Source organism: Poecilia reticulata, chromosome 22 (assembly GCF_904066995.2).
Source record: "Poecilia reticulata chromosome 22, P_reticulata-male-v2, whole genome shotgun sequence".
Classification (NCBI taxonomy): domain Eukaryota; kingdom Metazoa; phylum Chordata; class Actinopteri; order Cyprinodontiformes; family Poeciliidae; genus Poecilia; species Poecilia reticulata.
In genome coordinates this window covers 436,844-453,775 of record NC_088851.1, presented here as the reverse complement: position 1 = coordinate 453,775, position 16,932 = coordinate 436,844, and the positions used below count along the sequence as shown (strand labels likewise).

The window sequence follows — 16,932 nt, the reverse complement described above, 5'->3', positions numbered from 1 at the left end:
TTGATGTTTATTTGGGTGCAAATTAAAAAAAGATAGATGTGTATGGAACAAAATCAGAACAAAAATATTATTTTGTCACTGTAAAAAATTTAAATATACAGTGCCTTGCGAAAGTACTCGGCTCCCTTGAACTTTAAACCTTTTGCCGCTTTTCAAGCTTTGAACATGAAGATTTATAATGTTTATTATTTTGTGAAGAATCAACACCAAGTGGGACACAATCATGAGGTGGAAAGAAATTTATTGGATATTTTAAACTTTAACAAATAAAAAACAGCAAAGTGGGGTTTGCGATATTATTGGGCTCCTTTACTTTCAGTGCAGCAAACTCACTCCAGAAGTTCAGCGAAGATCTCTGAATGATCCAATGTTGTCCTAAGTGACTGATGATGATAAATAGAATCATCAGTCAGTCAAAATCATCATGTGTATTTTGTTCTCACCTGTGTGTAATCAAGTCACTGTATAAATGCACCTGCTCCATGATAGTCTCAGGGTTGTGTTTAAAGCACAGAGAGCATCATGAAGACCAAGGAACACACCAGGCAGGTCCCAGATACTGTTGTGGAGAAGTTTAAAGCCGGATTTGGATACAAAAAGATTCCCCAAGCTTTAAACATCTCAAGGAGCACTGAGCAAGTGATCGTATTGAAATGGGAGGAGTATCAGACCACTGCAAATCTCCCAAGACCCGGCCGTCCCTCTAAACTTTCATCTGGAACAAGGAGAAGACTGATCAGAGATGCAGCCAAGAGGCCCATGATCACTGTGGATGAACTGTAGAGATCTACAGCTGAGATGGGAGAGTCTGTCCATCGGACAACAATCAGTGATGCAATCTGGCCTTTATGGAGGAGTGGCAGGAAGACGGCAATTTCTCAAAGATATCCATAAAAAGTCTGGTTTAAAGTTTGACATAAGCCACCTGGGAGACGCAGCAAACGTGGAAGAAGAGCTCTCCGTCCAACCTCACTGAGCTCCAGCTGTTTGGAAAGGAAGAATTGGCAAGAATTTCAGTTTCTTGATGTACAAAACTGATGGAGAAAAAACCAAGTGACTTGCAGCTGTAGTCGCAGTAACGGGTGGTGCTAAAAAGTATTAACGTAAGGGGGCCGAATAATATTGCATGCCTCACTTTGCAGTTTTTTATTTGTTAAACTTTAAAATATCCAATAAATTTTGTTCCACTTTGCAATTGTGTCCCACTTGTTGATTCTTCATAAAAATAATAATTTTAGATCCTTATGTTTGAAGCCTGAAAAAAAAAAAATGTTTTCAAACATTTTCATCATGGGAGAAAATTTTTAAGGAGAAAGATTAATTTAATACAATTTTTAATAGGGCTGAAACAAAATATGGAAAAATAAAATGATGTGCTGTGCACACTTTCGTGATGCACTGTACATCCACAGCAGTGTCTCCAATTAACTCAAGGAGTTTCCAAAGCCATGACATCATCATCATCTTGGCTCTCTTCATTGCTTAAAGAGATGGTTATCATTCTGTATGTGAACTTCTGATTGTGAAGTTCACATACAGAATGATATTCATTAATAGATTAATATCTGACGTATTATTTCTATCACCATTGGGGCATTTAGCAAATGGAAATCTTTTTGGTGGTTGACCAACTGACCTAAAACAAGAGACGGCCTGATTTCATTTCAATCTAGGGATGAACTGATGGTGGTTAGCCAGAAAACTACAATCTTTAAAAAGATCTGCCAATTTGGGTTTTGGCCAACATTTTTTTTGTCTAAATATTTGCTTAAATATAGGGACGAAGATGTTATGTTTGCAACAGTGAATGGAACATGTGCAGGCATGACCTGGTGGGCAGATCGGTCAGTCAGTCCTCTCACAATAGAGGAATAGAAAATAGTGGATGATTTCCAGACCTTTGTGGAGATGGATAAGATCAGTTTCTCATGTAAGTATCCACCGATTGCTGCTTTCCCCAAATTAAGGAAATCAGGCCTGATTTAGCTGTACACTCCTACTTCAGGTGTCTTCATGTGTCTTTTTAATCAGAAACGTCTTGTTGACACTGCATTCTTTGTCAGGCTCATGGCCAGAGGTAGGTGGGGTATATCTAAAACTTGCACTCAAGAGTAGCACCACTTCAACACATTTTTACTCAAGTAGAAGTACAATATAGCTCTCCAAGGAATTACTCTAGTAAGAGCAAAAGAGTAATTGGTAAAAAGTTCACTCAAGTACTGAGTAACTAATCAAATTGTTAATCCCTTAATATTTAAAAATTACATTATCAGATGCACGAAAATATAGTTACCAAAATGCCAATAATTCATATAAGTAACAAAATCAGGCAAAAGAAAATTTTTCCAGATCAATTTCATATAAAACTTTATCAAAAACTGAATGTGTGTGTCTGTGTCTGGTGAATCTTTGTTTAAAACATGTCTGTCTTTTATCCATTGATGATAGAGAATCAAGAAATTTTACTCAAGTAAGAGAAGCAATGCTTCATTATAAAATTACTCAAAAGTAAAAAGTAGTGTAATAAAAATACTCCTAAAAGTTGTTTTTTAAAGGTAATCAAGTAAATGTAATTGAATATATAATTATAATATATAATTAGTTATATAATTAGTTTCCCAACTCTTCATATGACTATTCAGAAATGTCAAAGAGATTTCTCTTGGTTATAAATATAATACGGTATGCGCATTTGTGCAGATGAGGCTGCAGTGTACTCACATTTTAACCAAATATTTTTTTTGTCGTACAAGTTTCATTAAATCATAAATAATCAACTCTATAGTGAGTTGTTTTACGTTATGAAGTTCCATTTGAGTCCAGTAAAATGAAGTTATCCGGTCTACTTTTGTCACTGATAATTTGTCTTGCGAACACAGTTTGTTGTGTTTGCATACAGGTGAAAAGGCCTTTACATAAATGACGTACAATCTGAATAAGACGAGGGACAGAGGGACAGAGGGAGAGAGGGACAGAAGGACAGAGGGACAGAAGGACAGAGGGACAGCCAGGTGTGGGTGAACCGGGATGAACAGGGATGGGCTGATACGTCGACACACAGGGCGGGGGAGCAGGAGCGAGTGTGTGTCGCCATTGCCGCTTGGCAGTGCTGTTGGGAGAGAAGGAGGAAGTCCGCAAAGCCAGCTTTCAGTTTTCAGTGGATACCAACCTAACCTGGACAAGAGTAAAATATGGACTTATTGGTTGTAATGACCTAACAGTATTACGCCTCCAATCAAACCTGGCTTTGGAGTTTTTTCGGAGAACCCGACTGCCAACAGAAAAAGGAATATGTATTTTTTTTAACCTTCGAATGTGGATATGCTTCCTTCTGTTTTCCGTGGTATATGGATCTAGGAGCCACCATGTTATTAGGTGGGTAGGGGAATGTATCTGAGCCGACTTTATGAGCTCACCCAGCACTCATTTAAGGACGAAAGGTACCCGCACGACTCTAACTTGGAGTGTTCAAGTAAACCAGTGCCAGAACCCGACCTGGTCCGGTAAACTAGCCCAGATTGTGTTTTTTACTCGAGCAATCTCCGTCCGGGTTGGTGCTAGCGCTAGCTGTTAGCTAACTCACTCTGCTAGGCTAGCAGTGTTCAGCTAACGTTGTCAAAAGGGATTTAGAGGTGTGTATTTTTCCTCCTAATATTTTTAGGGCGAAATCGATATTTTACGACTGTGGCGCAAAACTGCAGGTGTGACTATTGAAGGAGCACTGTCGCATTATTCTAACTCAGTCTCTTAGTTCCACTTTAATTCCAAATGAATCCTCTCTAACCTGTTTATTCCTGCTCTGACACTTCTTTCCTCCGGCAAAATCATTGTCATTAAACCCACACATTTACCTTCTTTGTTGCTGTTTAGATAGGCAATCTGAAACATTTCTAAAGGAAGTTTATACACTAATAAAATGATGAGTTTAACAGACAAATTAACAATTCTAAATTAGTTATATGCAGGGATGGTCTTTGTAGATGGTCTACATCTATCAATTTTTTTTAAAGTAGACATCTTTTCCCTTATTTTGTTATGAGTGGAGTATATTGACACATGATCTTTCTCTGACTAATGAGAAGCTATGATCAAAAATTTGAACTGTAAACAACAGCACCGCCATTAGGGCTGTAGTGATACAATAATCTCAATACGATGCACGATATTCTGCTCACAATGCGATATATATTGTGATATTCAGCAAACTATACAATTCAATACACTTTTGCGATTTTCTGAAATATTTTAGAGGGACAGAGTGATTTTGGTGACATTTTGTGACTGTTATAGAGTTGGACTGATTTAATTTAACTGAAAACTGATTAAAAGCACCAACTACACAATACCTGGCTCTGGTTGGACATGGACACAGACTTAAAGTCGACAGCTGGACAAAATGAATCAGAGAAGTGGTGAGAAAACATGTTTCTTTTAATTGAAACAGTACAAACTGTAGCTTACATGCATTTGTAAAGTAAATAAAGTGCACAAGTACCCTGCTCTGAATAGTTTGATACCATTTTAACCTTGACACTTAACATCTGAAGGAATCGCTCTAAGCCTGATGACCTAATCACTCTCCTGACTAAGTAAGCAGTGAGTGAGCAAGGTGACAGTTGGATGTTGCGATACTTGTGGATGAATATTGATTTTCTTTTCTAGGAAAGAAAATATCTATAAAATCGATATTACTACACAGCCCTAACTGCCATGTATTTTCATTCTGCTGCAGATTGTCAAGGGTAGTTCTGATGCTCTGAAATGTCTGTTCTGAATGTTAGCAATGTGCCTATGCTCACAGGTTTCATTCAGCCTAACTTTCAGGCCTATCAGTGGAACATTTTCTATAATTCTGAGTTGCTAATCTAATTCTCAAAGTAATAGGTTATATTGTGGTAATTATTTATGTTGAAAATAGCAATTATTTATCCTGTTGTTTTGAAATAAGTGATGCCTTTAGCTCTCAAGTGTTTATGAACAACAAGGACTCTGAATAATTTGATTATATTCAATGTCATCTCTTTTAGTCTGCCTATGACATTTGTCTCAGGATTTTTCACCTAATTTGATATCGCTTAAAACAGTTTGTTAGGTTTTGTTTCTACCCAATGAACTGACATTCATTTAGAGGGTTTTATAGTTTAAAGTAGGGCTGTTGTAAAAGAATATTTTAGTAATCGAGTACTCCATAGAATAATTTTACGATTATCCGAGGAATATTATCTCTCTCTCTCTGCCTCTCTCTCTTTTTCTTAGCGCTATGAATACGGTTCAGTCCAAAGCCATGATGACGAGATTCTGACGCCACAAATGCTGTCGTAGTCCAACCATCACACCGCAAGGTTCAACAATCCTTATTTCTCCCCAAACCCTCACAGAAAGTCCCACAATTCAACACCATGCTGCTAGCACTTCACAACAACTCATAGGCGGAAGTAAGAGTGCTGCCCACCACAAATAATGATCCGGCTGGAACATGGTGCGCTATATAATAAAACATAATTTAACAAAGCTTGAAGGCAGATACATTTTCCTTGAGGAATTTTAATAATTGAGGTACTCGACTCATTCGAGGAATTGTTTCAGCCCTAGTTTAACCCTCTGATGCATAAGTGGGTCTTTCTGGACCTGGTGAGGTCATTTTTTGCAATGTCTTTGCAATGAAACGTTTTCATCACTTCATATTCCAGGTATTCCTCAAGAAACATGTTATTGATATCTTGCAATTAAAATGTTTAATTTACCTTTTATAGAAATAGCATGTTTTATATATATCACTACCCCATTCTTCCGTGAGTGGGTCCAAAATGACCCGCATTCATTTCCTATGGAATTTAATGGGAATCTTTATTTCTTACCAACTGACTATCAGGAAAACATTTTTTTGTGAACCAAACGCACTGAGACCTATGTGTCATCCCTGAATAATAATATTTTACACAGCAAGAACTCTTACATATAAGTATTATCTTTATTTTTTTACCTCACAAATGTGTGTGACAGTCATGAGTATTGTGACATCGTTATTGTCACGAATCAACATATTAGCCTTCTTCAAAGTTAGCTAATACTAGTTATCTAACCAAATTGCTAACATTACCACCTATACTATATTCTGCATGTGTACGAGGGGGTACCCAAAAGTTTCCAGAATGACGCTGCTGCATGCGCAGTTTTTGTAGTACACGATTCTGCCGCTAGTTATTTGTTCCACCACGTCAGGGGTCCCCAAACTTTTTCCTGAGGGCCACATAACTTTTCCCTTCTCTGCTGGGGGCCGGAGTCAGTTTGTAACAGAAAAAGTGAGACGATTGCAGGAGTTCATAAATGTAAAAATTTATTGTTTTCCAGAAAGCACAATCAAATAACCCTCTCTGGGTTCTTCACAGAAAAAATCCAGGAAGGATTATAATCCGTATTTTCCTAACTATGAGCCACACCGGACTATAAACCACAACCCCAAAGTTTTTTTTTTAAACCAGTAAACATACACATATAAGCCGCAGATATCTCTACCGCTCCAGCAGAGGGGGGCGGACACCCAAAATTTGAGTGATAACAGGTCAATTGAATATCACATTTATTACGTTGAAAAAGAAAAGTTGCCAAGTTTAGATTTAACTGAACTGATTACGGTAGTTTCCGAACGGTAACTGTAACAGTAAAAGTGCTGATCCTTCGTGTTGCTACTAGCAGATGCTAAATGAAAATGGGCGCCGCCGCCTTCTTCTTCTTCTTCTTCTTTAGATTTCAACAGCAGCTTGCATCCATTATTGTTGCACTACTGCCATCTACTGGATCCTAATATATTTACCTCAAATTCTAATAATGATCCCAGTATTATTTAAAAAACTTTTAAATAGCATTTCCCCTCAATGCTATTTAACTGATCAACAACATTCTCAAATTTCAATTTTCTATTAAAACCTAATTCCGTTTTAATGGGCGCTTTCTTCTTTTATTTCCAATTTTGACTTTCAATGATTCACTTTGTAATGGTCTCACTATGGCGTCTTGTACCAAAACTAACCATCAGCCAAACTCCTTTCACACGAGTCAGGATTAATTAGTTCTTCCTTTCTTTCCACGTAGAATGGAGTGAAACTGTCAAAACACAAACTACTCAGGATGAGCTCAGAGCAGCTTACAGAAGTGTTTTACATTCAGTTACATACATTAGAAGTACAACAGTTACAACAGCTACCTCAGAATGCTCTGAGCGGCAATGCTATGTAACGACCTGAGAAATCTTAGCAGCCTGCTAGTTAGCAATGACGTAGCACATAATCAAATCGCCCGCAGGTATTTCCAAAACTAATTCAATAAACAAGTTACTTCTTTTATAATATGTTAACATAAAGGCTCATTTTGAAGTATAAGCTGCTACTTACAGGTATTGCTTGAAGAACTCGACCTGGAATGCAGCGTTCATAATAGATGTGTGTGTTTATCTGCTCTACCGCTAGCAAACAACCACATTGATTAAATAACATAAAAGTCAAGCAGTTCCCTAAAAGTCCAACAGATGGCAGCAATGCACCATGCAAAACAAAACACCCACAGTTTACAGGACTCACGTCCTTGTAAAGAGCCCCCTGGTGGTTGAAGAAAAATACACATATAAACCGGAAAAATACAATATATGAAAAAAAAAATCTGAATTATCTCTAGTATTGTTCAGGGGACCGGACCAAATGTGGAGGCGGGCCGGATCCGGCCCGCGGGCCGTAGTTTGGGGACCCCTGCACCACGGCTTCTCAGTCAGTGTGCCAAGCGGCGTTAATGTGGAAGGTTTCGTTTACTCGCAGTGAATTTTCTTGGAAGAGCCGTTTTGTCCAGCTGTCGTTTTTCTTCATGGAGAAGTTTTATGAGCAGCGCGGCTGTGAAGTTTTGCTTCCTGCTCAGGAAAAAAGCGGTTGATCATCAATTAACATTTCACCATTTTTAAAGCGGGTGAACCACGAATAAACTTGAGCTTGACACATAGCGTCATCCTTGTAAGCGGTCTTCAACATTTGAACGGTTTCCGATGCTTTTTGACCTCTATGGATATTTACATCAGATACCCGCTGTGATAAATTATGTTTCTTTCATGAGTTTTTGCTCAAGGTAGGAGTTTAACCTCCACTCTGGTTGCGCTCTCTACATGAACCGCAGTAATAATTTGTAGTCGCTTTCAGAGAAGCGGTGAGAATGATTATCTTTTCCATCTCAACATGCCGCCCAGCGCCCAGCTCTGTCTGCGCTGATAAACTTTATGAATGTGTTCCCGGTTGGACGGAGCGTTAGTGGTTAATGAACCAGCACTAACCTCATCATGCAGGTTCAGCCTGGTGAGGAGCTTTCGCGCTCTCCTCGGAGTCACGCATCACGCTGATTTTATATTTTATTCTTATTTTTAGTATTTTTCCGGTTACATGATGCATCAAACCGTATCAAATGCGTTGTCTACTTAGAGTTAATGTGCGAAAATCCGAGAAACACGTCCCATAAACACGACCTACCAAAATAGTGTGTCCCCTTGTTAAAACCTCAACAGACACGAAATGAAAGAGCTACTGAAGCCGCATTAGCAGCATTGAATGAAATCTCCCGTTTGTTGCGCATCTCTGCGCAGTGCAGCAGATTGAACTCATCATGCAGGACCGGTCTAAGGCTGTAGGAGGCCTTGAGCAGAATTTGAGTTGGGGGCCCCTTTTGTTCCTAAAAATATCAGCACCTCTAACAGCTTCTGTGTTAGATTTAATCTGTGAGAAGGGAATAGTTTAATTGGCCAGCCTAAAAAGCAATCAGTTATAATCACATTCTAACTGGTATTTGTAAACAAACAGAGCTCAAACTCCAAGATTAAACTCACAGCATCAGATGGTTGCTGTGGTAACAAAACAATCTAACTATGAATATTGTTTTTTTGAACTTTTATAAAGTAAACTTGCCAGCTCCTTAAAATCTTACATTTAAATGTTAAACAATTTAAAATATTTTAATTAATGTTTGCTGAAACCATTGAATCAAATTTAGCAGCATTGATAATCTCAATAAACAAACGTTATATTTATTTATCTGTGGTCTGTGTTAAAATATAAGCATTTATGGGGCTCTGTTTTGATTAAACAGAAGTACAAATAGTTGATATTCATTTTAATTGCATTTTTTGATTTGTTGTTTTTAAGACTAGTTGTGGGTTTAAATAGCATTTCACTGGCAATGTTTTCCCATAACATATAATTACCCAGTAATATTTTTACATTTAATGTCTACTTAACATCTTTTAATACAAAATCACGGCGAACCACCTCGGCGTCCCGACCAACGGGCTTTGCAAGTTTTCTTGGGGAAACCCTGCTAATCTCATTTCCTGTTATAACCTGAGCTGTGGAGCATATAGATATGATAGATATGAAATAAGACGGGTCCTAGGATTGAGCCTTGGGGTACCCCGCATGTGACTTCTGTCTGCTTCAATGAGAAGTTACCTATTGAAACAAAGAAATCCCTGTTCTTTATGTAAGATAAAAAAAAAGTTTAGTACTGGACCGGAGAGTCCTATACAACTCTCCAGTCATTTCAGTAATATGTCATGGTCAACAGTGTCAAAACCTGCCATGAGGTCCAACAGAACCAGTTTGTTTGTTTTTTGCAGTCTGCGTTTATGTGGATATCATCGAACACTTTGAAGAAGGCAGTCTCAGTACTGTGGTGAGCATGGAAACCAGAAACTTTGCAAAAAAGAGTAGACAGTAAGCAAACATTGTTACTTTACCTCCTCCTCTTCTGCAAGTCTCAGACACACCGCCTGTCTGATCCACGGGAGGATCTCCTCCTGTGGATCACATGGGTAGGCTTTGCTTACCTGTCTTTATTATTTAGTATAAGTTGGAAAAAATATATAAAAACAATCTCTGTGTTGCCCTGCGATAGACTGGCGACCTGTCCTGGGTGACCCCGCCTCTCGCCCGGAACGTTAGCTGGAGATGGGCACCAGCAACCCTCACGACCCCATTAGGGACAAAGGGTGTAAAGAAAATGGATGGATAGATGGATAAAAAGCGGATTAGATCCGCTGTTTTAGTGGTCCATGTGCATTGCATGTGTTTAGGTTTGTGCTGGTTTTGTGCGAAACACACATGATGCATGTAACGTGTTGGAGATGTTGATGTGCTCTTGTGGGTCAGGTGCAGTGATAGTATTGTGCGTAGCCTTCAATAATATCCTGCAGGTACCCCTGCTGGTGGAACCCCTGCTATTTATAGTTCAATTACACATATTTACATATTTCAGGCATGTAGATCTAAATGGTAATAATCATGTTTCACTGTAATTGAAAACCACAAATTCTGAACTTTGTTGAAGTTTTAAATGGTACCTGAGATGCTAACATTTGACTGTGACTAGGGGCGTACTGATTTACCGGCACTGATTTCCATAATTTTGGGAGATCTGTGATTGGCCAATACTTGCATGTGAAGCTGATAGGGCTGAAACGATGCGCATCGTGACGTTGCATATCTGGCAGATGTGTTTTGTGTGTGATGAATGCAGGCGTCAAATCCCGTCGTTATTATTGCTGAACATAAGAGCTATAAATGTCTGGGCAAGGTGAGAGTTCATCTACTAAAAACTGACTTAAGATGAATACATAAACCAAAAGCTGGAGTATAGACAATTTTTATAAGGGTATTTGTGAGCCTGCCTCTTTATTATTAAATTGAATACAATTTCAGATTTTGTATAACGTTTCTTCAGGTTAATTTAGAAAGTATTATTGTTACAAGTTAATTTTCTAAACTACAGAAAAGTTGTTAAAGAAGCTCAAATGTGAAAAATGTAACTGGTGTTGATATGTAATAGTAATACTGCTATTTTAGATTCACCAATGTTTTTATTTTTTTTTAATCTGATTACTCGATTAATCGTAAGAATAATCGATAGATTACTCCATTACTAAAATATTCGTTTACAACAGCCATAGAAACCGATCTTATCTTCTGATCTTATCTACCTGTTCTCTTCTGCTCTCTCGTGAGAGAAGTTTGACTGACAGACTTGCCCACCAGGTCATCTCTGCATGTGCAAAGTTAACAATAGTCAACCCACTCTTGACAACTCAGCGACTTATTTTTCTGTATTTAGTGATATTTCAGACAAAAGAAATTGTTTGTAAGAGCAATATTCTGTTGCCCTTCCATGGAAGCATGCAGCATCCAGACGAACATTAAAACACTTTTCCCATTTTAATTTAAAAGTCGTGTCAGTGATGCTACTTTGATACAACTACATCACTGACAAAACATATGTATAAAAACCTTCAATAGGACATACAATATTAGAAAACCAGACACCTATGACCAGAAAAGTGAATCACAGCAACAAGGACGTTAGCCGCTGAAACGCTGAACTGATTGTGTGGTGAAGCTACCAGTAGCAGGAGCTGCACCAAGAAGCTAACAGAAACACTGAAGAGAAGCAGAGCTACTATCGATACAGTTGCAGCCAAGCATGTTTTAAGGCTACACACTACATTTTAGCAAACAGTTCAGTCTAAACTTGTATTGTTGTGCATTTTAAGTTTCAAAGTTTACCTTTGAGCAAACTACTACAAAGGAATCGCAGCGCCCCCCTTTTGTAAACTTTTTTGCCGTCTCCTGAGTGTGCCTGTTGAGAAACACTATCTTAGAGTGTTTTCACATCTGATAGTCCAGTTTAAACAGACCTGGTTTAATTGGGGACCAAAATTACAACATTTTTTACATTTTCAACTGCTGTGGTTATAAATTATAAATTTACACTGCATTGAGTCAAACTTTCCAAACTAACTGAAAAAACGGTTCCCCTCCTCACCTGTGGTGGCCTGCACCAAGGACTACTGAAGGAATTGACACAAAACCTCTGAAAAAGACCAGCACAACTTCTTTCTTCACAAAATGTAAACAAAAATGGAGTGATATTAGATCTTAGCAGTTGTTTAGCAGCATTTCTCCATATGACTGCTTGCAACATCACCTATCAGCTGCTGCAGCTTGTGATGCTCTTCTGCAGGCAGCCATTACTATACATTGAGTCATGTCCACAAAACCAGACTGTTCCAATGCAGAATGAGCAGGAATCTGTAACAAAAATGGTCGTTGTGCCCTTATTATTTACCTGATTGCATTAAAGCTGAGAGAATTGCTGATGTTTTGATGTGTAAAATATGTATTCTTGGGGTGCTGTGATGGTGCAGGAGTAAAGCACAATCTGCATGGATTAGGCCAGGTTGTTTTGTTAAAACCAGAAGTTTTAATTTCAACATGGGTTGTTTTGTAAATTGTAAAAGGTATGGGTGAGTTTTAAAAGTGGTTGTGAAAACATTACAGATGTGTTACCTCCAGTTGGATGGAAGTGTAGGCCCAAATTGATGAGTCACTCTTCTGTGGTGGAGGAAATGTTTTCATTTTTCTTTTCCAGTAAAATGTCAGATAGTTGAGCTGATAAAAGTTGTTCTCGTATGTTCTAGCATTTAACACCATTTAGTCCACTTTGACGCCGGCTTTAAAAGTGATAACCTAATCCAGTGTTTCTCAGTTATTTTCTGTCATGCCCCCCAAGAGATGATACATTTTTTCAGGCTCTTCCCTCTTCCAAATGGAAATACCATTGTAAATCTGATAATATTTTATAATTTATCTGGACACACCACTGGGTCCATCAATGTATGACCTGATGATCAAACCAGGTGTTTTTTGTAATAAGTCTCAAATCAATTTCCAAGTTCAGGTTATTAAGTCAATCAGTAACATTTAATTAAAACTTCTCAGTCTGAAAGGGAAAAAGTGCAAATGATTCACTGGGATGTGTGTTTTTAGGCTCAACACAGTAAAACTTTTTAAAACTGTGAACCCTGGTTACAAGTCAGCTTCTTCAGCTTATGTGCAGCAATATTTCTTACATTTCAGCTCGTCAGAGAAGAGATGAAAAGTGTATAACATTTTGCATTAATAATAAAAAGGCAGGCTTTGTCTATTTCCTGGCCTTTTTCTGTGAGCTCCACTTATGATGGAGAAGGGCCAGACAGAGATTTTTGGTTTGTTTAAAATACAAGTAAAGTTGTACAAGAATAAAATTGTAATTTTATCATAACTCTTCACCTCACTGCGCTAAAATGAAGAATACTGAGTCTTGTAAAGTTATAGTTGGTATTAGTTTAAAACATAAGGAAACGCTTAGAATTGATTGTGGCGCATTACAAGATTATTAGCCATAGGACTTTGAAACAATTGTTTAAACAACTGCTTGTTTCAAAGAAAGAACCAGACTTGTTGAGCTGGTCATGTCACAGATAACTCTACACAAGATTTTTTTCCCTTCTCATGAAAATGACTTTTTACTCATAATTTAACAACTTTCTTCCAATTGCGACTTTATTCTTCCAATAGTATAATTATTTTGCTAGTATAACTTTGTTCTATTAATACTATGACTTTATTACTGCATTTGGGGACAAAACATATCTTAGCCTGGCCATAAAACTCAGTCACACTTGCTTTACTGACCTCTGCCGACGTTTTTCTATTCACTGTCAAACTCCTCCACCTTTCCTCCATGACGGTAGACATATTTCAAAACATCTGCACTTGACCAAGCTGAAGTTGACTTCCGATTTGGGAAATGGCTTAGGGTGATTCCACCAAATATTTAACTTCCTTCAGTATCATTTTTCTACTATAGCTAAAAATCTAAAACATCTAGACTCTGCAAACCTGAACAAGATTATTCAGCTCTAAAAGCAGAATATTTAAAACCAAGTTTGCGATTTATGAAACATTTATCTGATTTGTAAAACTTCATTAAAGGTCAATTTCAGTCCTTTTTGTATCTGAAGCACACTAGAATTGCTCCAATTCCAAAACAATACTACCTAGACTAGCGGTTCTCAACGTGGGCAGTACCGCCCCCCAGGGGGCGTTCAGAGGACGGCAGGGGCGCTGGCAGACATTTTTACAAAAGGGGGGCGCCGGGATGCCTTTTCTGGGGCGTTTGGTCGAAGGTAAACTTTACAATTTAAATCCACAACAATACTAGTTTAGACTTTGAGCAACTTGGTAAAACTGTATTGTGTAACATTAAATCATGCTTGGCTGCAACGGTATCGATGGCAGTTGTTCTTCTATTCAGTGTTTGTAGCTTCATGGCTCCGCTCCGCATCAGTTCAGCGTTACACCGGCTGATGACGCTGCTGTGATTCACTTTGTCTGGTATTTATGTAGCTACATATGTTTTGGCAGTTCTGTGATCATGTCAAAGCAGCAATTTATATTAAAAAGTGTTTTATTTCCGTTTGAAAACTGCCCACTTCCATGGAAGGACAGCAGAAAATCACTCTTATAAACATGTAATTACTAAAATCACGACTTTGTATCCTTCTGAAAAATGAACCCATTTAAATAAAGAAATCCCTCCATGGGTGATTCCACGATAGAGAGCGTTCATTTTATAGCGTTAACACGGTGCTGCAAGTGGTCCGACATAAAACGGGTGTGATAGAACAACACAGCACTTTTAAATTTCAATAATCAGAATACCGAAATTGTTTCCGTTGTTTTAAAAGGTTTATGTCAGTCTGCCTTTTCCCCATCGATATGTTTCCCGACCGCCCTGCACCTTAGGGAGTTAAAAAAAAACCAAAAAAAACCTCCGCGCACATTGCGCAAAATTCTGAAACATGAGAAGCGGGCAAAACGGAGCGACGAACTAGATGTGAATTATGGCATAAAAACAGAGAATCCGACGCTGAACAGTGAAAAATCAACACATGATGTGAAACACATGACGATTAGGCGGCGCAGCAGGTGATGAGTGAAGATTACTGGTGGTCAATAAACGATCAAATAAATCTAGCAACAGGAAAGAAACTAAAGTGGACATAGCAATAAACCAGGAGAGGATAATACTAATCAAAGGAAACTAAATGGAAATGAATGAAGAAGAAAATGCAAGAATAAACTAAGAAACTAAAGTAAATACAGAGGAATAAACTGGTATGGCAAGATCTTTCGTGCAATAATTAATACAGAGACTGTATGGCAAGAATAAACAGACACTATTTCCAGATAAAAGGTAAAATAATATTGTTGAAATGTCCTGGGCAGGAGCGCAACTACACATTATTCATGTGGATGTGAAAACATAAATCGGCGCCCCCCACGAAGGAGCGTAGAAACATTAAAATTTTGGTTTTAATTATTCTACTATTAGAACAGAATAATGTAGTCCAAGTTTGAAGAGTCTAAAAAAGTTCAAAGAGTTGGACTTGGAGCAATTCTAGTGTGATGCAAAAAAATTTGTGAAATCAACCTTTATTGACATTTCACAAATCACATAAAAGTCTTAGAAATTCCACACTTGGTTTTAAATATTGTGCTATTAGTTGAGAATAATGTAGTCCAGGTTTGAAGAGTCCAGGTGTTGTATTTTAGGAGGTGGAGCAATTCTAGTGTGGTCTATGTTACGTCCCCCAGAGACTCAACATATTTAGGGACACGAGACAAACAAAAATGAGGGTTAAACAAGATTTTATTTATAATTTCTTTCTTCCTCCTGGGTCTTTTATCTCCTGTGGAGAAGACAAGGGTTAAGAAAAAAAATAACCCTCAAATCCCGTGTCCTATGAAGATAAAAGAAACTCAAAAGTAGCAACGAAAAGGTGGACCTGGTGAGCCGGTCAAAAAGAAACAAAACGGTACCGCAGAGGGCCAACCCTATACAGGGCCGTCGAAGCCTCTGCGGATACCGGACTAGGAAAAGAAAAGAATCTACTTTAAAAAAAAGAATCGAAAACAGGACAACCGGTCACACCAGGCCAAAATCGAAAAAAGAACAAAAATTAACAACAATACCCTAAACGGCTGTGGCCCGCAGCAGCCAGACCGGCCAGCATCGTTCCGGGGTCTGAGACAAACAAACGAGCGAGAGGGAAGGCGGAGACCCACGATGCCATCAGCCCACCTATACATAGGCGGGCCAACAGCGCCCCTAATTAACATAACTAATTAATACAAAACAAAACATTACGCAAGCCCTATCGTATTAACAAAAGATCACTAACGTCTCCATAAACATTAATAAATAAACATAAATCATATTGTGCCCAAGCACATAACACCCCCACCCAAAGAGTCTGAATGGGATTGCTAGAAAAGAGAAAAAAAAAAACATTCAGACAAACGGGATTAGAGTCGCGACAGTGCATCGGCCACTAGGTTGTCCCTTCCTCGAACATGTAGAATAGAGATGTTAAAAGATTGGAGTCGCAGGGACCAGCTCATCAAGCGGTGGTTCTTGTTACGCATGCGATCCAAAAAAACCAAAGGATTATGGTCTGTAAAAACGACCACAGGTCCATTAGAACCTCCCACATATACCTCAAAATGTTCTAACGCCAGGACCAACGCCAACGCTTCCTGTTCAATGGTGGAATACCATTTCTGATATTTATCAAGCTTCTTCGAAAAATAAGAAACCGGATGTTCCACCCCATCAGCATCATCCTGAAGAAGAACAGCTCCGACGCCATAATCACATGCGTCCACCGCTAATTTAAAAGGTACATCAAAACGAGGTGCGGACAACACTGGGGCGTTAACCAACAAATGTTTAGTTTGCTGAAAAGCCGACTGACACTGATCAGACCAAATGAAATCCACTTTAGGGCTGAGTAGATCAGTCAGAGGCGCAGCTACAGAGGAAAAGTTTCTACAGAATCCCCTGTAGTAACCCACCATGGCTAAATAGCGGCGCAGTTCCGTACGAGTAGTAGGTACCGGAACAGCCAAAATAGCCTCTATCTTTGCTTCAACGGGGCGCACTTGACCTCCCCCCACCCTTTTTCCAAGATAGGTCACCGTTGCCTGTCCGAATTGGCATTTAGCAAGATTAACAGTCAAATTAGCCTCA

General features: G+C 38.6%; 1 protein-coding gene across 5 annotated transcripts in view; it reads left to right on the top strand.

Moving 5' to 3' along the window:
* The first annotated feature begins 3,058 nt into the window (after positions 1-3,058).
* Positions 3,059-16,932, top strand: part of arhgap5 (Rho GTPase activating protein 5) — a 79,631-nt gene continuing 65,757 nt past the window's right edge. The window contains exons 1-2 of one of the 5 annotated variants that reach the window (XM_008398618.3): positions 3,059-3,375; positions 5,257-5,342. The gene's annotated coding sequence lies outside the window, so the exon portion shown is untranslated. The other 4 variants (XM_008398617.3, XM_081603525.1, XM_008398620.3 and 1 more) reach the window with 4 other exon arrangements.